The sequence below is a fragment of the Desmodus rotundus genome, chromosome 3 (genome assembly GCF_022682495.2).
Source record: "Desmodus rotundus isolate HL8 chromosome 3, HLdesRot8A.1, whole genome shotgun sequence".
Classification (NCBI taxonomy): Eukaryota; Metazoa; Chordata; class Mammalia; order Chiroptera; family Phyllostomidae; genus Desmodus; species Desmodus rotundus.
Window position 1 is genome coordinate 83445279 of NC_071389.1, and position 25023 is coordinate 83470301.

At 40.4% G+C, this 25023-nt stretch overlaps 1 protein-coding gene across 25 annotated transcripts in view; it reads left to right on the top strand.

Moving 5' to 3' along the window:
- FARS2 (phenylalanyl-tRNA synthetase 2, mitochondrial) overlaps window positions 1-25023 on the top strand; it is a 537315-nt gene that overhangs the window by 76724 nt on the left and 435568 nt on the right. The window contains exon 1 of one of the 25 annotated variants that reach the window (XM_053920324.2): window positions 6291-6307. The exons of the other annotated variants lie outside the window; for them this stretch is intronic. The gene's annotated coding sequence lies outside the window, so the exon portion shown is untranslated. Of the gene's footprint in view, window positions 1-6290; window positions 6308-25023 lie in introns of those variants that run through there. 25 annotated transcript variants of the gene reach the window in all.

The window sequence follows — 25023 nt, forward strand, 5'->3', positions numbered from 1 at the left end:
GCATAGGGACCAGAGATGACATTTAGAGTGGGAACTGAGCTTTTACGAGAGTCAGATTCCTTGTGAGGCCACTGAAGAGCTCTGGAAGGCTCCTTGATTGAAAATTTTGTGGTAGGTTTTTGGCATGTCCTTTAGGCTGAGGTGCAACCCTTTTTGGCATAGACTTTCCTCCTGAATATGACTAGCACAGTGGTTGGCACCTAACAGTGCTCAGAAAGTAGCATTTTTTTTTTCTTTTCCCTGCAAGGAAGTTATAACAATATACCTACAGGGAAATTTCAGAAGGGAGACCATGGTATACAGCTCACATGTATCAGGAATATTCTGTGGATGAGGCTGACTTGAGCCAAGATTTGAAGGATAGTTTCCTCATTCATTCACCAGATACCGTAGTCTACCTGGTATGGTTCTAGTACTGTAATGGAATGAGAATAAGTGACCAAAAACAAACACGGGGTTTGCAATCTGGTGAGCAAGACAAATCATCAAATAATGATGCAAATAAAAATAAATCTACCTGTAAAGTAACCTAAATTTCAATAGGAAAGTGGTGAAATAAATTATAACATGTTCTTTTCATTTAATGTAATATGGTCTTTGAAATTGTTTCAAAGAATTGTAAAATGATTGCAGTGACATTGGGTATTTAAAAATTGAGCTATAAAAGTATAGAGTGTAATGTATAAAAACAAATGCATGTTTGCTATGCAAGGGAAGTTGGTTACATAACACACTGAATAGTAGCCATACCCAGTGATGAGACTGTGAAGCATAGAGCATCTTCTCTTTAAATAATACTGGTTTTGCCAGGCAGCAAGTATATTTGTTGTGTTTTGTTTTTTTAAATCATATACCATTGTGTAACTGTACACAGATGCTTTGTATGAGTTAATGAGGAACTAAAGCCTTAACGTGTTCTTTCTCTGTTCATTGTTTCATTTTGGTTTTGATGGGGCGGAGAAGTAGTTGCATGTCACTGAGGGCTCTTCTCTTTGAGTGGGACAGGGTGGTCCTGGTGAAAGCCTCCTCCCATTGGGCTCCTGGAGATGTGACTTGGGCCCTGAATTCCTCTCAGTGTCTGCCCAGGCAGGATTCATTGTTCTCCGTCCGTTGTTTGTTTTGTTTTGTTTTGTTTTGTCTTTGGTCTGGTATTTTTGAGAAGAAAACTTCTGTCCAAAGGGAAAAGTTTCAGAAATGCTTCTAGAGATAATGATCAGAGTTTGATTTTTATGTCTGTATTCCTCTTCATCTGACTAAACTCCTGTGTTATTAATCAAAATTTGGATTGTTGTGGATTATTTCTACTGTCTTATAGGTGATGGGTCCCATCTTCTCTAACACTTACCCAGAATTACTGTATTATTTGAAAACTTTTATCTTGGAAGTCACTGCAATATTACTACTTTTATTAGCTTATGACATCAATAATTCTGTTTCTGGGTGGCATTTTTTTTAAGCATCTGTGCATTTTCAAGGGGAAAATTAAAAGTATTTATTATGGAGGTACTGATGATATAACCATAATGATAGAATATGGCATGTAATTTGTCATAAAATGTGAAAATTCTAGAATTTTTCCCTCTAATCTGCAATATTTTTTTCTCAAGAAAGTTTTTCTTTCTTTATGTTCTATTACTTATTTTAAAGACCCACTGGATCATTTAAACTGACATAGTTCTAACAGACAGAATAATGTTGCTTGTCTTTCATGACATCTCAGGCTCCGCTTCTTTGCTCAATAGAGATGCCAAAGTTTGGCCTTGTAAAGACAGGGTTATTTTTACATCATGATTTAAGAGATGCTCAAAAGTTTTCCTACAGCTTTCCTTACACCCAAAATTACACAAGTAGTGAGTGAGTTAGCTTTTCTTGCAGACTTTTCATTATGAATTTATTATGTTATGAATATGTAGGACTGAGAGCAGCTGTCATCCAGAATCGTAACCAGGGTTTCCTGTCAGCCAGCTGGGAGGACAGAGTGGAATGACCGAGCTGGTGAAGGTCTCCTTACTGCTGGGCCTTAGGGAATAGCTGGCAGGAAGCTGGTCTCACCAAGGACTTTCCAGGGCTGACTCTGGTTCTGCGGTGACAACAGCCCCTATTGTACAGGGCTGTACAGTTATGCAGAAAGGAGTGAGGATAATGAAGTTACACATTTCCTGCTTGAAACTGGTTGGCATGTTTCTTCTGGGGTTTATTCTTTTCACCAATGAATGTATAATTCATTCTACTTTTTTCCCCTTACCTACCAATCTCTGCTCTTTTTAGTGATAATTGCAGGGAAGAGACTGTCATTTTTTACCAAAGTGTTTGTTACAGTTTCTTTCTGCTCTTATGTGATACTATGGATCCTACCACCTTTGAACCATCTTCCCTTCCCTTTCTCAGTTCTTCTGTTTCTTGTATTTTGAACATGTCAGTAAAGGAGACTTTGAACTATTTTTGTGAAATGAATTTCCATTTACCAACGTCTTAAGAGCACACATTCAGGGACCCAAAACAGGTATATAATTAGCTATGTACAAACAGTGTTTGAGAAGTTGTAGCTGTTTATTGTAACACTGTGATGAAATGATGAAATCTAGCCTTTCTGGGCTTGGCTTGAGCCCTTGAAATGTAATCCCTCTTCTAGAAAGATGTGCACTAAGAGTACTGTGTTCCGTGGGAGGAGAGTGAGATAGGCTGTCCACAGAGAACAGATCACATATTTTCTTTGTCACGTCCCTGCCTCCTTAGATTGTCATGTTGAGAGACATGCTGTCTTGCAGCAGGAAGGAGTTTGTTAGCAAGAACTGGCAAACATTTGGTTCCTTGTACTTCCTATGTGGCTCACAGGTGCAGAGCTCAAGAAATTTGATGTTTTATCAAATATGGCTTTCACTTTTAAAAGTGTTCCTTTTAATTTTGGTTAGTCTTTTTAGATTAAAAAAATATTTCTATGTTGCTTGGTTATCCTATAGATACATGGCATATTAATCCTTTTTGATATCTCATCCCTTTGTAAGTTGGCAGCTTTTGTAGATGTTGTAAAAATTTGGTTTTCCTCTGTCAAAGGGAAGAGAAATTGCTGAATACTGCATGCCATAGCACTTGAAGCAGATCTTTTTCCAGCTTGAATTACCAGCTAAGGAAATTGCCAAAGTGATGCATTATTAATTTTTTTGCTCCCTGATGCTACGTACACCTAATGAGTATGCTAAATGCTGCCTCTCTATCATCCCGCTGAAGGCAGGGACTGGCATGGTCCCTGCTGCTTTGTCTGCCTCCCTGTGCAGGGGTTGGTTTCAGCTGTGTCTGGCCTCCAAGCTTCAGGGATGTAAGGATCACCCAGTTGCTGAAGAGCAGGAGCCACAAGCATTTCTGGTAGGGTGCACAGTCTTTCTCCAGCTCAAGCAACAGGTTTCTAAAACAAAAGTATCAGAAATATTTTGCATATATTTTCAGTGTAGCCATGAAAAAAATTGTCTACTGTTTAGAAAGGTGCCACAATTTGGCTTAATAATAAATTTATTAAATGATTATTTTTCTTATCAAGCATCATGAGAAAGGATGACATGCAATTGCAAATTTTGATATATGCAATATATGTGATGGATGAAATTGTTAGAAAACAATGATCACTCTAGTAGTAAAATCAAGAATTGCCAGTTTAAGGGAATAATTACAAAGGTTTAATAAAAATATGAAAACATTTAAAATATTACATATAGTAAAACAAATGAATAAAAAACATACATTTTTAAGCATTAATTGGCAGAATTGACAAAAACTCAACAACACTTAATGTCAGGGAGAAACTGGTGAGGTGACTTCTCACCTAGTATTGGGTAACATTCACAGGTACAGCATTTTTATGTGGCTGTTTACCTATATATTTTTACAATTTAGATTATACACACACTTTTCATTTGTTTTGCCATGACAGTCACCTCCTATCTTATCCTTACGTAACTGGAGAAACTCCAAAGGTGGGTGATCCAGGATCGTTCAGTACGGCATTTAAGTGACCATCATTGGAGAGCTTACTCTGCCCCTGTTCCCTCTGCTGTGCAACTCAGTCGTTTCGGGGCATATGGAAAAGCCAGGAAAGGCCAGGTTACTGTGCTGAGGACTGACTAGGACATTTATTCTGGGCAGTATGGTCATGGATTCTAGAGCAGGGCCCTTGACATTTCAGGAGCGACGCTTTTATTTTCTTCAATCAAATCATTAACATCGTGCACAGGGTCATCCAGCAGCTCTGCAGGTGAAGCCTTGAGTCCCCAGGGCTCAAATGACTGCTTTGAGATCCTCCTGGAGGTCCTTATCTATGACCAGCAGGGACTGAGTGGTCCCATCAGGGACGAGGTTGGCTGGGCCTGGCACTGCTGAGGAAACAGCCAGGTTCCTCCTTTTTTTTCACTCCTCTACCATCTTTGTTAAAGCTTTGAGTTCCAGGACAACAGCAGCCTGGTCATTCCACTCCCATTAGACACCTGGGCCTGGAGCAGATCAGCGACATGGGAGCATCTCGTGCGCCCTCACTCACAGCCACAGTGCTCTGTAATCATTAATGTCTCCATGGTCAAGTGTCAGCAGATGCTCGGAGTAGTGAGTGTGGGGAGCATACAACACAGTTGTGCTGAGGATTGTCTTTTCCCAGGAGGCAGCATTTGGTATCACTGACCTACTGATAGGCCCTTTGCATTAACTTACATCTTAACTTTAACTAACTCTGAATTCTCTTGTATGAATTCAGCTAGTTAGTGCAACTTACTACTGTTGTAGCCAAACTCAGTATTAAGGGCATTAAACCCATCACAAAATGAGTAGGCTTGTACAAACATAATCATGATAATTAAAGGTCAGTCAGCTTAGGCTGCTCACAAACAAATGCAGCTGTGCCTTTGTCCTGATTCCTTGTTCCACAGCGGTATATCTGTTAACGCTCTCTAAGGAAATTGTGCCTAAGACTCAGATGTAACTCTCACCAACCATTCTCCCTCCCTGAAAAAAAAAAGGAAAATAAATTAATATTTCTTTACTGTATATTATTGAGTAGGCAACATGCTAATGCACATTTTCTCTGTTGTTTAATCCAAAATCTAGGTAGTGTGTCAAGGCAGTTGATGAAGAGCACACACAGAAAAGGTCCACTGTGGATTGTGAAGACGGCCCAGAGGGTCTGCAGTTACACCCTGCATCACTGCGTGCCACAGCGCTGAGCTGACCTTTCCCTCCTTTTCTCCTTCTTGACCCTTTATCCTGGGACTGACAAGGTCACAACCTGCCTCACCTGAGAAAATAGACAATCGAGAGGGAGCGGACAGCTATACCTGCACTGCCTTTCACCTTGTGTTGGGTCCCTCTGGGCAGTGATATTATTCTGGGCTTTGTTATTTACAATAGACAAATTTTGGAAGCAACTCAAGTATCCATCAGTAGATGAGTGGTAAAACAACTATGGTACATTTACATAATGAAATACTACTACGCCATAAGACAAGAAAATTTTACCCTTTGCAACAGCATGGATGGACCTGGAGAACATTATTTCACTGGCTAAGTGAAATAATTCAGCCAGAGAAAGATAAATACCATATGATTTCAGTCCTATGTGGAATCCAATGAACAAACTGAAGTAACAAGCAAAATAGAGGCAGACTCATAGATAGAGACCAGAATGATAGCCCTGAGGGGGAAGGGGTTGGAGGGTGGAGGGATCCAGTGAAAAAGGACTCATGGACATGGACAAGTGTGGTGATTATGGGGAGGAGGGGGTGTGTAGAGGTAGAAGAGGGTATAAGGGGGATAAATGGTAATGGAAAAAATACAATAAAAATATACTATTAAAAAAAAGAAAGAACATATTGACTCCTGGTTAATACAGCTGACATTTCGTAGCATTTGCAAAATTTTATTCTCTTCAGAGATCAGGCATGGGATAGAATAGATCTGTTCTTAAATACTAGGAGAGTCCTTGAAATTCATGTTACTTTTTGCAGATTACCTTAAAATACTGAACTTAATAGATTTAAAAATATCTAAATGTTTATCTTTTATATTTGTTAATGTTAAATCAGACATCCCTTTATACTAGATTTCAGTATAGGCCAGCATTAAGGGACTGTCTCCTTCCAAAATGTAAGAAAATAAATTGGGAAGAGTCTGCCTGTCAGATTTTTAATAAAATATATAGGAAAGTATTTTTTTTAATCTTTCAAACTTTTATATTTTTTGACAATATTAGGTCATGGGCAGAAAAGAACATACAAAACACTCTATGGAAAAGTAGAATATGAGTTAGAAGAAACCCAAATTGATAGAGGTAAACCTATCACTCTCTTTCTTTTTCCCACTTAGTCCAAGTTCTGCCACTGAATTCTTATGTTTACTCCAGGAACTTAGATAGCCTAACTGGATCTTAGTTTTTTAATCCGAAATTAGATTTATTTATTTATTTATTTTTGTTATTGTTGTTCAAGTACAGTTTTCTGCATTTTCCCCCAACCCCTCCCCACCACCCTAGCCCTCCCCACCTCCATGCCCTGTTTCCACCCCTTCCCTTATTATTGTCCATGTGTCCTTTATAATTGTTCCTGCAAACCCTTCACTCTTTTCCCCTGTAATCCCCTCCCCTCTCCTGTCTGGTCACTGTCAGCCTGTTCTCAATTTCAGTGTCTTTGGTTATATTTTGCTTGCTTGTTCATTTTGTTGATTAGGTTCCTGTTCAAGGTGAGATTGTATGTTATTTGTTTTTCACCACCTGGCTTATTTCACTTAGCATAATGCTTTCCAGTTCCATCCATGCTTTCGCAAAGGGTAGGAGCTCCTTCTTTCTTTCTTCTGCATAGAATCCCATTGTGTAAATGTACCAAAGCTTTTTGATCCATTCATTTACTGATGGGCACTTACCATATATTTTGGGCTATAAGACGCACCAGACCATAAGACACACCTAGGTGTTAGAGGAGGAAAATAGGAAAGAAATTTGAAGTAAAAAATGTGGTAAAATATTTAATAACATCCTTTAAGACAGAAATCCTTTTCTGCTTTGACATCTTTCCACAATTACGGTAGATTCAGTAGGAGACTATGGTACGCTTTCGTATCTTTCTACAATGAAGCACAGTAATGACAACTATCAGCACTGTGTCCTTCATAGTTGTGGGTGCACTGTAGCTGAGAACATCAGTGGATGACGCACTGTTGTGGGGAGATCTGCTGCTGACACCGTTATGGGGGAAGATTTGCTGCTGGAGGGCCACAGGTTGTGTGACACTCTTGTGTGGGGACAGCAGTTTTGCACAATGTGTGTGGCTCTGCGGCTGTTGCCAAATTATAGCTCCCATCATCCCAACCTGTCCAAGCATGATGGAGTTGCAGTTTTGCAGCAGCTGCAGAGCCACATTGACAGGTGACCCTGCAGTGGAATTTGCCTATGGTAATGTTAATAGGGGACACACCAGTCACCTGATGGAGGCATGTACGGACGCCACAGACTTTCTTCTTCTAACATGCTTGCACCGCCCCTACCCTCCTCCCTAGCACTATATAGTATCGGGCAGCAGGGACTCCACTTCTGCCTCCCTTGCTTCACACGGCCGGGACACCCCCTCCTCCCAGCCCAGGGCCCGCAGCATTGCCCCACTCCTGCCGCAGCGGGCTTCCTGCAGCAGTGACCCTGCTGCATTGCTGCTCCCCCCACCCCTCCAGCAAGCCAAGTAAGCTACATTCGGACTATAAGATGCACCCCCATTTTCCTCCCAAATTTGGGGGTGGAAAGTGCATCATATGGTCCAAAAAATACGGTAGGTTTCTTCCAGCACTTGGCTATTGTAAATTGTGCTGCTATGAACATTGGGGTACAAATGTTCTTTCGGATTGGTGTTTCAGGGCTCTTAGGATATAATCCCAGTAGTAGAATTGCTGGGTCAAAAGGCAGTTCCATTTTTAGTTTTTTGAGGAAATTCCATACTGTTTTCCATAGTGGTTGCACCAGTCTTCAATCCCACCAACAGTGCACTAGAGTTCCCTTTTCTCCACATCCTCTCCAGCACTTATTGTTTGTTGCTTTGTTTATGATGGCCATTCTGACTGCTGTGAGGTGGTATCTCATTGTGGTTTTAATTTGCATGTCTCTGATAGCTAGTGATACTGAGCATCTTTTCACATGTCTCTGGACCCTCTGTATGTCCTCTTTGGAGAAGTGTCTGTGTTCAAGTACTTTGCCCATTTTTTAATTAAGTTGTTTGTTTTCTTAGAGTGGGGTTGTGTGAGTTCTTTATATATTTTGGAGATCAAACCCTTGTCTGAGGTGTCATTGGCGATTATGTTTTCCCATACTGTTCTCTTTTCATTTTAATTCTGCTTTCTTTAGCCATGCAGAAGCTTTTTATTTTGATGAGGTCCCATTTGTTTATTCTTTCCTTTATGTCCCTTGCTTTAGGGGACATGTCTGTGAGGATGTTGCTGCGTGGAATGTCTGAGATTTTCCTGCCAGTATTTTCCTCTAGGACTTTTATGGTGTTACAACTTATATTTAAGTCTTCTTTCCACCTTGAATTTATTTTTGTGTATGGTGTAGGTTGGTGATCGAGTTTCATTTTTTTGCACGTAGCTGTCCAGATCTCCCCACACCATTTGTTGAAGAGGCTGTTTTTGCTCCATTTTGTGCTCCTGCCTCCTTTGTCAAATATTAATTGACCATAGAGACTTGGGTTTATTTCTGGGCTCTCTGTTCTGTTCCATTGGTCTATGTGCCTGTTTTTATGCCAGTACCAGGCTATTTTGATTACAGTGGCCATGTAATATTGTTTGATGTCAGGTAGGAAAGTATTTTAATTTTAGCAGACAGTTCAGTCTCCCTTCTCCCATCCGCCACCCGGACTGTGGTCTAGAAGAGAGTAGTTGTGTGGTATTGCAGAGCAGTTCTGCTGTTCCTTTGGTTTTGAGCATGAATGATGTGAAGGTAGGAGGACCCCTGTCCATTTTTAAATTAGGATCTTTGTGTCTGTCTGTTTATGGATAATGCCATATTATAAAAAATTAACTGGTTAAGAGTCAGGTTCTGGCAGAGCTTTCTTCAGAGTTCCTATAGGACCATGGGGAATGGCTGCCTCAATTTCCTAAGGCAGTCCCTCTGGTGCATGACACCTGTGAAATATACTACATATACATCTTTTCATTAATGTTAATTTTGTGAATTTGAAGTGTAACTGATGACGGTGTGTTTTATGTGTCTTGGTGCCTCATATTTTGGCCTTCAAGATAAGATGTGATGCCAGGTGGCTCAGCTGTTTGGAGCGTCATCTTGTACACCAAAATGTAGCAAGTACCTAGGTTGTGGGTTTGATCTCTTGTCAGGGTGTGAACAGGAGGCAACTGATTGATGTTTCTTTCTCGCATCAATGTTTCTCTCTCTGAAATCAGTAAGCATATCGTTGGGTGAGGATTTAAAAAATAAATCACTTGAAGTTGTTTGAAATCCTTTTGTAGTAAGAATGACTTCTAAACTGTTCTTCTTGGGACTACCTTTTCCACTGCAGCTCCAGTGAGCTTGAACTTTGTTCTGTGAACCTGAATGTCAATTGTAGGGAAGTTTAATTACTGCAGATGGACCCAGTTAGGTGCTAAAGAGTTCTTCTGTGCCCCACTACTGCTCCCAGACATTATCTTATAAACTTTCACTAGCCAACTTTTGCTGTGGGGGCTGCTATGGTGAAATGAGCCCCTCTGGGCCTTGATCTGAGGGAGTACCCTGTCTGAGAAGTTAGAGGGAGGGAGAGTTTCTAGTGCTACCATCCCAGCTGCAAGGTCAGAACATTCCTTTTCAAAATGGTCCTTTTCTATGTGGTGGGTGGATTCTGGTGTGCTAGATTCTTGGGTGGGTAGAATCTGGGGTTAGTGTCGTTTCAGTTACCCAGTGGCCTGATAGATTTCTGACTACTCCAGTGCACATTGTTTCTTTAAAAAATGAGTTGCTGCCAACCATCTCATAAGCAAGTTGGAAGAATGTAATTATCTTGTTATTTGAAGTAGACTTCCTGGTACAATAGTTTTAAATTTCTGTACCAAACTGATTTCTAAAATTAGACATGTGCTTTACCTTATTTGATTTCTCCCAACATTAGAGTGATGGTTCAAAGTTATGAATGTGAGTGAAATCTTGGATGAATTTACCAGTGTCTCTTAATTGACTATAATTGTCGTGTCGTGGCTGAGGTGCCTTGAGTTGTTTTTTCACTCATAACAATTTTTTTTAATCCTCACCCTAGGGTGTGTTTATTGATCTGAGAGAGAGAGACAGAAAGAGACATCAATGTGAGAGAGAAACTGATTGGTTGCCTCCCCCATGCACTCACACTAGGGATGGAACCCACAACCTTTTGGTGTACTGGACAACACTCCAGCAACTGAGCAACCTGGCCAAGGCTTCACTCATAACATTTTGATACCAAATCAATACTTATTAACCAATTCTCCAACTCTCTGACACCAACTGGGTTTCCGGTAATTAAATTCAATTCTGCACTAACTATCCAGTGTTAGCCCAGTTCCTACAGGTAAAGGACTTAGTTCCCCAGACTCCTGCCACTTTTAGATGCTAGTCACCATTACTTCTCACATTACCAATGTATTTATAAAGGATACCACTCAGGAACAGTTGAACGGAAGAGATACACAGGGGGATATGTGGGGAAGTTGTAGGGTGCGGAGGCTGAGTCTCTCAGGGCATGCCACCTTGCCAACACCTGGGTGTATTCACCAGTGAATACTCTCTGAACCCCATTGTTTAGGAGTTTTTTAAATGGACATTTTATTATGTAACCAATACAGAGATATTACGGATTAGAAAATTCCGGAACGTATCATCAAAGGAATTTCATGTTCGTTAATAGACCCTTTTAGATTATGCCTCCAGGCTCTCCTGGAGATCTATTCCTTTTTTCTATTCAGATGGAGTAGTTATATTTGGGTAGTGAGAACACGCAAGCTTTTGAATATACATTGTTAACTTTTAAAAGACTGTACAAATGTTAGTAGTACTATAGGAGACATTAAGTCAATACTTGTTGATTGATAATCCCCCACATATTTTTTGGACTGTTATTTCTTATAGACTGTGAAGTTTTCATAGGTGGTCTTTTGATAAAAGATTTAATTTACTCTGTTACTTTGCTTAGTTGAATTAAGCATGGTATTCTTAATTTTAATGTCACCTTTTTAAAGGTGTGTTTACTAGACTATTGATTTGTAGTTTTAAGTGCTTTATATTTAGAAACTAATAATGAAAGATTAACCAGAGCCGTGTTTCAAATCTTGGAGTATTTAGATGTCATGCTTCCCTCGTGTACAGCCTTCCATGTTGTACTTGTTTGATCCCTTCTTGCCACAGAGAAGGGCTCAAAAAATGGTGGCTGGGGATTTCTTTTATCTGACCCTGAAGGTTAAGTTTGCTGACCTTCATCTCTCTTTGGAGTATTAGGCCCAGTGGGGAATATATAAAGGAAGAACTGTATAAGGGAGACCTGGAGATTAGCTGGCCTAGGACTCACATTGGTTGTTACTGGGTCATACTAACAGGTTAGGGTTAAGTCTAAAGGAAGCATGACAGAATTGGACCATGAAACAAGGTGTGGGTAATATTCCCAAATGGTCAAAGCATATTTCAGAGAACACTTGCTGCTTTGTAGGGCTTAGTCCCACTCCTTTATAGTCACTGGTCTTAAAGGAGGTATTAGTCGGAACCCATTGTCCAACATTACCTGTATAATTTATGATCTCAGAGAGAACTTGTGTAAAGATGTATGCATGGTTTGGTGAAAATCATCTACAATTTCTTAGGCACTTATGTACGAATTACTTTGCTAATGACTTTAAATACTGTATTATTTTATTTAGTTTTTATAGAAACTTTGTGAAATGGATATTCTTTATCCCCATTTTTCAGACAAGAAACCGATGTCCTGAGAGGTAACATGATTTGCTCAGGGTCCAGGTTAGATTTGGAAAGTACTGGTGATGGGATTCAAACCCAGGACTGTGTCATTCTGGTCACCTGTAACAGACACCAAACACCTACTGTGTAGCAAGCACTGGTTTGGGTACTGGAAATGCAAGGAAAAATTAAACTGCTTTCCCCTTAAGGAAGATGATACCACATCATCTTTATTGGAATGCTAAGGAGATTCCAAAATGTCTTAATTAAAAGCACTGCATAAATGCATTACATTATATTTGGTTGGCAATGTTTTCCTGCCAATAGGAAATGCCAAGAATCAATAGGAAGAAGTATATGGTTATAAAAAAGAAATGAGCAGAGCCATAGAAAGGCTAATTGAAAACATGGAATGTTAAGAAACCTACAGATTTATTTATGTGAAGTTTGGAAGATGATAGTCTAGCAGTTTCTGGGTGGTTTCAATGATTGATAAACTGAAAATGGTTGAGCTACTCAGATTAACGCAATTAGCTTTATTTAAACCATGCTGTCTCCGAGAACCCTACTTTAATGCTCATAAAGTGCACATCTGTGTTATGTTGGGTATAGGGGATTTTAGAATCAGAGGAAATGAAGCAAACAAGGGCAATATTACATGGTTTCAACATCATTTATCAGTATATTGCCTATGATATTGTGCCAGAGCAGCTAATGATAATGTGTAAAGGGCGAGTATGGGAATTGCTCATATTTGGAAGGATGATTAGAGTCACGACAAGGGATGAGCAATATTAAAAACATAGTGGCCCAGTACTAAGGAACATAGAAGAGCAGTATTACAAGTGTGCTTTTACTTAGCAAAGTGAATAATTCTTAGTTGACCCAGCTCTTAGGTTTATAGTTGACTCAGCTCTTAGGTTTATAGGCAAAATCAAGAATGTTATACTAATATTATTTCTTATATGACTTCTTGAATTTAACCCGAAATACTTTATTTTTGTATTGGTAACTTCTAAAATGTACCATTCTACTTTTTGGATTGTTTACGCATTTTTCTTCAAGTAGTTTTTTTTCTGTTTTGATGTAATTATGCTAGTGAAATTAGAGAAAATTAAAAGATGTGCTTAGGAACCATCAATATTTAAGTGATACTGTATATTTTGATTTTACTTGAAATAGATAGGAAAGGAGGATAAAGAAATTTTTATGTGTATGTATGTGTGTGTACGAGGTCTGTCCAGAAAAAGTCCAGCCATTGTAAATATGAGTTGTTTGCATGACATCAGTGTACTGTGGCAGCCAAGGGGAGTGGGCTGGAATGTTCACATGTGTGAACAATGATGAATTCACTGTGCTAGTCAGTGGGGGTGGTAGACGCCATTGAGTAAGCATGTGAACTGTGTGGCTGTCACGTTCAAAATGACTGAGCAAGTAGGGCAACAATCTTCATCAAATTTTGCATTAAGCTTGATCATTCTTCCACGGAAACTATTCAGATGATTCAGAAGGCCGCACAGCTATGGGCAATCACCAGCTATGGGCAATCACCAGCTATGGACAACTGGTGATTAGCCCATTCATGCATCAAGTCTCATGTAGGATTTTTTGGGTGAAACATCAGATCACCCAGGTGACTCAGCCCCACTACAGCCCAGATTTGGCATCAAATCACCTTTGAAAAGGAAGAGATTTCAGACCATCAGTGAGATTCAGGAAAATACAATGGGGCAGCATATGGCAATTGGGAGACTTTGAAGGAGACGGAGGTGTCTTTTCCTTTGTACAATGCTTCTTGTATCTTGTATCTTCAGTAAATGTCTCTGTTTTTCATATTACATGGCTGTATACCTTCTGGACAGACCATGTGTATATATATACACGCACATATGCGAAATAAATGTCATTTCCTTTGTGTAGCATTTATAACCATTTTGATTTTTGCAGATGAAGAAATTCTGGTTTCAAGAATTTAAATGGAAGTAGTTAAGACAGGGTTAGAATTTGAACCTGGTATCCTCCATCCCCCCAAAAACCTCTTGTTTTTGCTGAAGTATGCTGCTGTTTCTGGCTTGAAATGACTGAATTGCAGTTACCAGCAAGATTATAAAACATGCCCTTGCCGGTGTGGCGCAGTTGGTTGGAGCATCATCCAGCAAACCAAAAGGTTGTGGGTTCATTCCCCATGCAGGCTGTGTTGAGGAAGCAACTGATCAATGTTTCTCTCTCACAATGGTATTTCTCTCTCTCTCTGTCTCTCTCCACCTCCTCCTTCCTCTCTCTCTCAAAGCAATGAAAAAATGTCCTTGGCTAAGAATTAAAACAAAACAAACAATGGTAAAGCTATAGTGTTGTTTTGATTTACTTGTTTTGAGCACTGCAATTACATTAAGTAATTACTTTCACAGGAGTCCTATAGTGAATCTAGAAAATGTGTAAGAAAAGTTCTGGCAGGCTAGGTTTTGAGCCTTTTTTTACAGGATATATGTAATCACCTATAGCAGAGGAGGGTGCCTTTCTGAATTACTGGTCTCTGCGTATAATTGATTTTTAGAAAAGCTTTCTGGCAACTGTTACTTGTGAAACTGCTATTTGTTGTTTGTGCTTCTCTTGTTTGACTAGCCTGTTGGTATTTTGAGCAATCCCCAGCCAGGTGTTAGACCAACAGCATACCACATTAAGTGTCTGGGTTTTAACTTTGAACTCAGGCTTTGCTCATTTTGTTTGTATGTACACCATCTGTTGTATCTTCCCCATTCCCTTCTGGCTCTCCAGACTTGACTCATCATTGAATACCTAGGTGGAGCCACACCTTTTCCATGAATGCATTCCCAGTCATTTTCACATTTGCTGCTCCTTCTGTACCTTTGTGGGACTTTTTTCATCACTTGCTCTTTTATAAATGTATTTCTGTCCATCTATAGTGAGAATACCCTGGTGCTTCAGCTTCATACTAGTGAACTTTTGGTATCATGGAGAATGATAAACAACTGTATTTTGTACAAAGTAGGATGTAAAAATACCTTCTTACAAATTATGTAGTGTAACTTTATTTCAGTAAAGCTCTCTGGCAGTAGAGAAGTAAAATGGCTTGATCGTGCCAGGAGTGTGACTCTCATACATTGTTGGTGGGATTTGTTGGTGGAGTGCTAGTGCATTGCACCCTGCCTGGGAGATCCCATTTGGCCATATATGTTCAAATTTAAAATACATTTAAAATTTAAAAACTGATGTGGAATTGTGCACCTGAAACCTGTATAATTTTGTTAACCAGTGTCACCCCAGTATAGTCAATAGAAAGGAAAAAAATTGAATTTCTATAATTAAAAATGTACATAAACTATTTGACATTGCAATTCAACTTTTTTTAAATGTTATTTTTAAAAAGATTTTATTTATTTATTTTTAGAGAGGGAAAGGGAGGGAGAAAGAGATGGAGAAAAACATCAATTACTTGCCTCTCAGCATGCGCCCTGACCAGGGGACCAACCTGCAACCCACACGTGTGCCCTGACTGGGAACGGAACTGGAACCGTGACATTTTGCTTTGCAATATGACACCCAACTAACTGAGCCACACCAGTCAGGGCTGCAGTTCAACTTTCAGAAGTGTATCCTAAAAATGCTAGTATGTGTATGCAAATAGATGTGCAGGAGTGTTCTTTGTAAACTTGTCCATTTCAGATCTATCCCCATCTGACCCTTTGTGATGACTTAGGCCTGAAAGAGGAGCAAATGCTCTCCTGGAAGCTGGAGGGGGAAGTCAGAATGACAAAAGAAGGAGTGACAGGGAAAGATGGAAAATTCACCAGCAGGTGCACTTTATATCTTGGAGAAAAAATGTATGCTTGTGTTTCCCAGATCGCTATTTATAATGATGCAAAAAACTACTTATATGGTGTAGGATATTGAAAAGGTCATCAGCATTTCAAAAACCTGATAGTATTGAAGCTTTTTGGTTTGATGGACTGTATCTGTAAAGCTAAATAGGTATGTTTTAACTTTGTGTCTTGTACTTTTATCAACGTTGAAATCTAGAATTGATTTAATTAAATGCGCAGATATTATTCAGATAGAATTGGTTTCAAACTCTGCTTCCTCTAAGCACATATTCTTAGGTGATAATTAACATGTTACTGAGTAGTTCAGTAGTAATTATAATGTGAATTATTTTTAATATTTTAGCATTGCACTTAGGTGAAGTAAAACTATAGTGGTTGATTCAGTGTATAAAAATGTCATGATTGAGTTTTTCACTATTACTTCTGGAGAATTATGTTTTTGGAGAAATTGTGTGACCAGTAAACAAAGAAAATAGAATACCTAGAAAAATAGAAAGGGAAGAAATTTTAGCATTTGATATACAAACATAGATCTCATTTTATTTGGCCATATTATAAATTGTAAGTAATAGTACTTGTATGTATAACAAGTGTAGTAGATAGTGAATACCTATGCATTTAACTCCATTCTTTTTATACCTTTGCAGCAGGTATTTTGCCTTTTATAGAGTGGAGAAAGACAGGCGAGTTTTGTTTAGATTGTGCTGAACCTCGGAGGTGTGTCCCCACTTGCTTAATGTCTTTCCTGTGCAAACTCAGAGAACCGTGGACCTTTTCAGCACAGACCTCTTGTAATACTTAATATGAAAAATTACAGAGTCATAAATGTAGTTGAACTATTTTCATCTGTTTTTTCTTACTCTGTTTTATTTTTATTTATCTGTTACTGCCACCTTTGGGATTAAAACAAGCCAAAAGATAAGGTTTTTTGGTAAAGACCTCAGAGTAGAGGGGAAAAAAATCCTACTTCTAAATACATCACTCTAGAGTTATAAAGTAGGAGTCTTTTTGTCTTGAAGAACAAAGACATGGCAGTCTGATTTTTTTTAAAGTCGCAGAGACTTTATTTAATACCCATGTAATTGGAAGTTGTGAGTCTTATCTTAGTGTTTCTAAAACCACAGATATTTCTTCACACATGTGCTATCTCTCTGAGCAAACAATTTCAAAAGCCCAGATTTTTTTCTTGAAATAAAAATGCATGCTTACATTTCCCAGATCTCTATTTGAAATGATGTAAAGAACTATTTATATGGTGTAGGGTATTGAAAAGGCCATCAGCATTTCAAAAAGCTGATAGTCTGCTCCAGAGCTCAGGTAAACAGTCACTGACTTCATCATTCACTTCATAAACCATTCCCAGTTTCTTCTGTAACCTTTCAACATTTTCGATGTTTGTAAACATCAATACTCTTAAATTCTCGTGTGATGAAATTTATATAGCTTCCATTTATTTCATATAGTTTTATAGAGCAGTCATTCCTAACCCAAAATCAGTTAAAGAATTACCAATAGTTTTGTTTTTTATCTTTTTGTTTTGTTTTTTAAAAATATATAATAGAACTGTACACAACTCTCTACGCTCTGTTTTGGCGCATGGCATGAAGTGAAGATGAGTTTATTTTTCTCCTACTTATATAGAAGAAATTTTAACACTATTTCTATATAATTTATTTCTTCATTGGTTCATGAAAATTTATATTGTTTTAAAATAATCTATTTACTGTGGCAGCCCTTGTGTCAGTTTTCATTATTGTTTCTTTCTTGTTTTTACTTTTTAAAAATTTCCTAGCTTCTGTTATTTGTTCAATTTTTCAAGTGTACTGGGGGATTATTTTTAAAATTCTTCTCCTTCCCTCTACTACTGTAGAAATTTCCATTGGGAATGACATTAAAATAATTGGGGTAAAACTGGAATTTTATACCATTCAATCTTCCTATGTAAGGTTAGTTTTTTCTATTTATTCTGACCTTCTTTCTGAAAGGTTTTCTTAGGCTCCGCAGAGGAATAAATGCCAATCAGCCACAAAATTCGGTGGTAGAGAGCTTTCTTGGGGTTTGCGCTCTCAGCGAAATTCTCCAGTCTGCAGAGCCAGGCCCTAGAAGTGGCGCCAAGCAGGGAATATGGCCCAGTTTTATACACCAAATTCTGATTGGCTCCCCTCGAGGGGTAGGGATTGGTCTCCTGGAGCCAAACCGGGATCCATCATTGGTGGTTCCCCTCGAGCTCTGAACTGCCAGGAGGATATCCCCGCCCATCCTGATATTCTGACATCTTTGATAGGATAGGGGTGGGCTTAGGTTCCCAGATGGATGTCCCTGCCCATCCTGACATTCCGACCTCTTTGATAGGGTGAGGGGCGCCGTGTTTGATCTGGCTACTTCCAGCTGGTGGGGGGGGGGGGGCGTAGAGAGGAGGGGCTAGGGGTCGGCTGTTTCAGGTTTGTCGGGGAGGGGCTAGTAGGTGGGGCCTGAAGCGGCATCTGAAGGCAACCCGGGAGGCTTCGTGAATTCTTCCTGTAAGAATCTCAGGAAACCGGCCAAGCATTAATAGTATGTAGATTATTATGAATGGCCCTAGGACTGCGGCCAGGGTGGTAAAGAGTAGGGAACGCCACCATGGGGTAATTGCTTCTAGGGTGTCTGGGTCTCAGCATAATTTGTCCCTGAGGTTTTGTAGGGTATTAATATTCTCTCCCACTACACCGCTTTCATTCACATAGAAGCAGCACTGTTCCTGCAGAAAGAGGCATGTTCCCCCTTTTTCTGCCTTTAGTAGGTCTAGGGCTCTGTGGTTCTGGAGGGCAACCTGGGCTACTGAAGTTATCTATCTCTGCAGAGATGCTAGGGACATAGCAGAGGCATCTAGGGCCTGTTCTAAGCCCGTAATTGACGAGTGGTCTGGAGACTGCTAACCCAGTGCTGCCTATTCCAGCTGCTGCCAGGGTTGTGGTGAAAGTTAGGCCTACTAGCGTGGGCAGGAAGACCGCTCGTTTTTCTCTCTTTCTGGTTAGTTTATCTCTGAGCTCTCCTCCGTAATGCATAAGCTGTGGGGTCAGCAGGGTCGGGGAGGAGGAGTTGGATTTTCTAACAGCAGAAGGATAAGGGAGGAGGAAGGAGTAGGATTTCTCATGACCTGGAGAGTGGCACCTAGCAGTTGGAGAACGTCCCTTCCTAGAGCGTGATAGGGCAGGAGGGTATGACCAGGAATGAATGGGAAAAGGGAAAGCCGTCCAGACTGCAGTTAAGCAGAGGACTTCGCCACGGGTGAGATGGGGTCCTGTCAGACCCCATGACCGAGATCTGGGAAGGAGTAAGAGTTCCTGAAAAAGATGGTAAAACAGAGTAGGTAGCCCCCGTGTCCACCAGGAAAGGGATGGACTTACCCGCTACCTGCAGCATTACCCTGTGCTTGGCGAGGGCGATGAGGGTCTTCAAGTCTTGCTGCTTCAGTCGTCTAGGAGTCTGGGAGTCTGAGAAGTTCCGGCGCGGGCCAGGGAAAAGTCTGCACCCTGATCGGCTAGTCCCCTTCATGGTGGTGCTGGGGGAGGGGGGTGTCGAGCCTCTAAGGGGACAGGCATCCCTCTGGTGGCCAAGCTGTCGGCACTCGGGGCAGGGCTTCTTTAGTGGCTGAGGTTGAGGACACTGGTGGGTCCAGTGTCCTCCTTTGCTGCACTTGAAACAGGCCCCTTGTGGGGCGTTCTTCCACCTGGACTTAGGCTTCGCCCCCATGCCGGTGTTTGCCACCAGCCGCAGGGCTGCTAGCATGGCTTGGGTCTGCAGGGCCACCTTTTGCTGTAGGCATGCCTGGTGGGCAGCCTCAGCCTCTGCTTCCAGATTATTGAAAAATTTAAATGCCATATTTACCAGATCTCGGATGGGGGTTTGGGGGCCATCCTAGGCCTTTTTTAATTTTCTTCTAATGTCTGCGGCCAACTGAGAGATTAAGTGAGTAGTTAAGACAGTGGCCCCAGCGTTAGAAGCCGAGTCAAGGCTGGTATGGAGCATCATTGCCTCGGTTAGTCTGTTGAAAAATAGGGCCGGATTTTCTCCAGGGCCTTGGGTGACTTCTCTAAGTTTATTGTAATTGACTGCTTTCTGGGCTGACTGGTGCGTACCTGCTATCAGGCATTCGACCATCTGGTTGTGGCGCCTCCGGCCCACCTGACTTACCTGGTAGTTCCAGCCTGGTTCCACCTCTGGCACAGCTTCAGCCCCTACTGGCATGAGGGGATTGGTGGTGTGGGTTTGGTCTGCATGAGCCCTAGCTGCAGTCCGGACGTGGTCGTGCTGGTCCGGGGTCATGGTGGAAGTTAAAATGATATGCAGGTCATGCCATGTGAGGTCATAAGCCTGGACTAGGTATTGGAACTCTTTGATAAAATTGGTAGGGTTAGTGGAGAAAGAGCCTAGGCATTTCTCAATTGAAGAGAGGTCAGTTAGTGAGAAGGAGACATGGACCTGAACGACACCCTCTGCTCCTGCCACTTCCTGGAGGGGACAAATATGGGAGTCTAGGGGCTCTAGATTCAGGCGAGAGCGGGTGTGTGAGCTGACTGGGGAGGAAAGGTCTTCAGAGGGTGGGGAAGAATCTGGCTGAGAAGGGAGGGCCGGAGCTGGAGTAGTCCTTGGAGGGAGCTGATGAGGAGGAGGAGGAGCCAGAGGAGAAGCAAGATCTTCAAGGGAATCAGAAAAGGAGGAAGGGGTTTCTGGGGCAGTTGGCTTAGGAGGCCGTCTGTGTCAGAGTTCCCTCAGGCCAGGAGAACCTGAGCTGTGGAGCCTGGGCACACAGATCAGGGCGGGAGCCCAAGGTCCAAAAGCCCTGAATATATGGAACCTCAGACCACTTGCCAGTACGTCTGCAAAAATTATCTAGGTCAGTAACGGTAATGAAATCAAAAGTACCTTCAGGAGTCCAGGTTTCGCGATTATCGAGCTGATGTAATGGCCTGGCTGTAGTGGATAGAAAAATCAGCTGTTTTCGCTTCAGGCCAGGATCAATAGCTGGCAAATTTTTCAGGAGGCACCCTAGAGGTGACTTAGGGTCTGGTTTGGACTCCTGCCCCCCCATTCCTGGTCTCACGAGGATTAGCAAGTGGGAATCAGCATCCCTCAACCCAAGTTGCTGATCCGGTCCGGTAAAAATGAGGATCTAGGCCCAGGGACATCTCCTCCAGTGCCTAGAGCCTCTCAGTGGAGGGAGAGCAGTCTCTCCTGGAAGGGTCACCCGGACGCAGCACTGCGATTTAGATTATAGGTTACTTTTTACCATTTTTAAATGGTAAAAAAGTTTTAGGGAAATTGTCACACTTCCTTGGTAATGAATCACTGCTATCTGTTTATGTTTTTGATACAACTAAAATTTTAGGGAAAACTTATTAAAAGCATAGCCTTGAAAACTAAAGCAGATTTTAAAATTGATTATTGTATATTTTTATCCTTTTAATTTTTTAGGTGGAAACTTAGTGACTTGGGGAAAGAGAAACTCAGAGTAAAATCCAACTTTTTAAAAAAAGATTTTTATTTATTTATTTATTTTTAGAGAGGGAAAGGGAGGGAGAAAGAGAGGGAGAGAAACATCAATGTGTGGCTGCCTATCACATGCCGCCTACTGGAGACGTGGCCAGCAGCCAGGGCATGGATGCGCAGGCTGGCACTGAATCCACTGAGCCACCCCAGCCAGGGCTAACATTCCAAATTTTATGTATAATTGTTTTAGTGGGTATATGGAGTAAAATAATAATAGCTTATATGTATTTTTTATTAGATTCAGCAGTTAACTTTATCTTAAAATTGTGCATGTAACCTTCTGATTAATTAATTTGCTTTCCTGGTATGCTGTTTTCTAGCTCATGAATTATGTCCCCTCTGTAACAGAAAGTTGAAACCACCTACCAAATTTACTCCTGGGTTTGTTTACTTCCCACTTTCCTGTACCTTTACCTGGTTGCAGACACATGTCTGTCTTTTCTCCTCAGCAACCTTTTGCATAACTCTTCAGTTGTCCTACAGAATCCACTTAGAACTGGCAGGATCTGTTCCTTATGGATGCTTCTGCAGCAGTGACTTGCCTTTCCCTATGCTCCAAAATGCCTCCCTTTCTTTCCATCTACCTCAACCCACAAGCCCCTTGTCTTGCCTCAGAAGTTCACCTTATTGATGGGGCTGTCTCCGATCATCTCAGGATACTAGTTTCTGGAGTCCCAGGGCACTCTGTGGTATTCTTTTTGGTATTTAGCACTCTATTGCATACATTCTGTGTATTTGAGACATGTTTATATTTTGCCACAGTATTTCATGGCTAGGTTGCGTTAGCAATGAGTCCCTAGTGTCACTGCCCTATTTGTTGAATGAATGAATGGGAATCTCCTTGTATTTTGTTGCTAAGTGTTCTGGAACATGCTTTTTGCAATTTTCCTATGTGGTTCCCAGATTTGCTACTCTTTCCTGTATATGATATATTGTCTCAAAAATATTATCTTAAAATGATCCTGGTGAGTGCTTATTTGCTATTCTTCCCTGAATGTGGTTTTTTCTTAATCAAATCAACAATGATCATGACACATGCAGTTATACTACTTATATTCTTTTGGGGCTTCATATGTTGCTATTATAAAAATGAGTTGAAATTAGAGGAGTTTCTAAAGTAGTTTTTCCATTACAATTTTAAATAAATTACTTTAAAAATATACCAAAATGACCAGAAAAAAAAAAGGTGGTAAACATGTCAATGTGATCAAATCTAGTACTTTGTGACCAGTGGTACGATGGTTCTTCTCTGTCAGTATTTTTCTCCTCTAGTGAAAAATGTACTCTACTGCCCATATGTTATCTCTTAGGTACTATTATACTTTATTGAGAAGGTTTTATCTCAGTAATAAATCACTTAATTTTACCTATCAAATGTTCCTAAGCAGCTCAATCAAACATAAGTATGTTTTTAATCATGATTAATGAGTAATAATATCTAATAATATAAATAACAGTACTTAATAAGTTCCAATTATGTGCCTTTTACATTTAATCATCACAATAAACCATGATTGGTATTGAGTCAGTTTGGAGGCCACATTTTGTGATAAAGTATTTTGCCCTGGTAAAACTTGTCACCTAAAGCTGTTTTTCACTGGCCTTGCTTCTATCAAAAACCTCCACTGTCCAGGAAGCAGGCTTTGTTACATGACTTGGGTGATGGCATGTGTTCCAGGCAGATGAATGTGTGCATCCTATATGTATTCCAAACTCAGTGATTATTAGATCAAGTATAAAATCCCAACTAAGGGCTGTTGTCGGTGAAAGGTTAATCCTACTGCCAATGTGTTTTTATTCCTGAGGTCTCAGAATGCTTTATAGGAATTCTCACTTTTCAGAGAATTGAACCCAGTTTGAAACCATTTTCCTTAAAAATCAAAGTCAGGAATTTCACGTTTTAAAAATTATTTTTATCACACATTTCCTAATATTAGAAAACAACATAACCATATCCTTGAAAGAAAGATGGAAGTGGGTCTCAGGACAGGGGCTACCTTAAGCTTCTCTTGTCGTGGACAGAGTCCTTTTCCGGGAGCTGCCTGTTGTTTAAAGTCACTGTTGAGCCACTTCCTTTCTGTCTGGGGGTTGCTGTGGCTGTAAGTCAATTGGATGTTGGTGGAGGAGGAGCTTCAAGGCCTGAGAGGGAATACAGGACACAAATGGATGGAGAAATGTTTTTATGGACTGAATTTCATATGTGCATGTGTTTCACTCATTTGCCTGCTGTGTGGCCATTTGGAGAGATATCATGCCGTGTGAGAGTTGTGAGGGAAGCTGGCTTTTCCTGGGAGACAGTGGGTAGATTTTGGCTGTCTGTTAGTGTTGTGTCCTCACTGCCCTAATGGGGCTGTTCTGGTGCCACCTTTATTTTCATATTTCTGCCTTGGGTGTCTTCACTGGTTCCCCAAAATTCATTTTTATTTTTGGTGGATTTTATTTCCATCTTTAGCACAATATTTTAGGTTCTCCATTGTGAAAGAATTATCTGAACAGAAGCAAACTATTAGTTTTTAAAAATTCGAAAAATGTATCAGGGAAGATTCCTGCTCTTATTTAGCATCACATCACATCTTCAGAATGGCAGAATTGTCTATGCTGATTTTTTTGTTTCATTTAAAAAAAAAATCAATGCTTCTAACTTATGGAATACAGTTGTTTATTTATACTTATTTAGAGTGTACTGAAAATGCAATAGCAAAGGAAAATTAAAGAGCCCTTAATTCTCTTTTTATGCGGTTTTTACTAATATATGCTATTTGATTGAACGGTTTTGCCCTTTTTCTATTTACTTATTTCTTAGGATATCAAATCTTATGATTTGGTGGCAAAGTAGCCTTTAGTCAGATAATCAGGAATTTCAGTTGTATTTGTAGCTTTTATTCAGAACATCTAAATGAATGGGAAACCATTTGCTCAATAGTAATTATTGAACACACAGTCTGTTCTACACAATAATTAATATAATACAAACTTAGTACCTTAATTCAGTACCCATTTGTTGTCACACATTTTCATAGGTGAGAAGGCTAGCTGCACCTCAAGTGGGGTTTTTCTTCAGGATCTTTCAAGGATGAAATTAAGGTGCTAGTTGGGCTATATTCACATCTGGAACTTGGGTTCTCCTTTCCAACTCATGTAGTTGTTGGTATAGTATGTTTTTCAAACTATATTATGGAGGCTCTATGCTTTTAGGGTAAACTAGACAGGTGCTATTGTGGTAGAAGAAATACCTAATTGGAATGAGTTGGAGAGGATAGAGAGGAATTAGAGACATCAAAATAGAACTATTTGGAGGTGTTTTGTGGTGAAAAGGTGGAGGTTAACAGGGTAGTAGCTGGAGGGGGAGATAAGATCAAGAGATGGACTTTCAAAAAAAGATTTTATTTATTTATTTTTAGAGAGAGGGTAAAGAGAGGGAGAGAAACATCAGTGTGTGGTTGCCTCTCACGCACCCCCTACTGGGGAACCTGGCCTGCAACCCAGGCATGTGCCCTGGCTGGGAATCAAACTGGCAACCCTTTGGTTTTCAGGCCCATGCTCAATCCACTGAGCTACACCAGCCAGGGCAAGAGATGGATTTAAAAAGAAAAAATAACCTTGGCTGAGTGTCTCAGTTTTTTTGGAGCATTGTCCCATACACAAAACGTTGCAGGTTTGATTCTGTTCACAGCACATACTTAGGTTGCAGGTTTGATTCCCAGGTGGGGTGCGTACAGGAGGCAACAGATC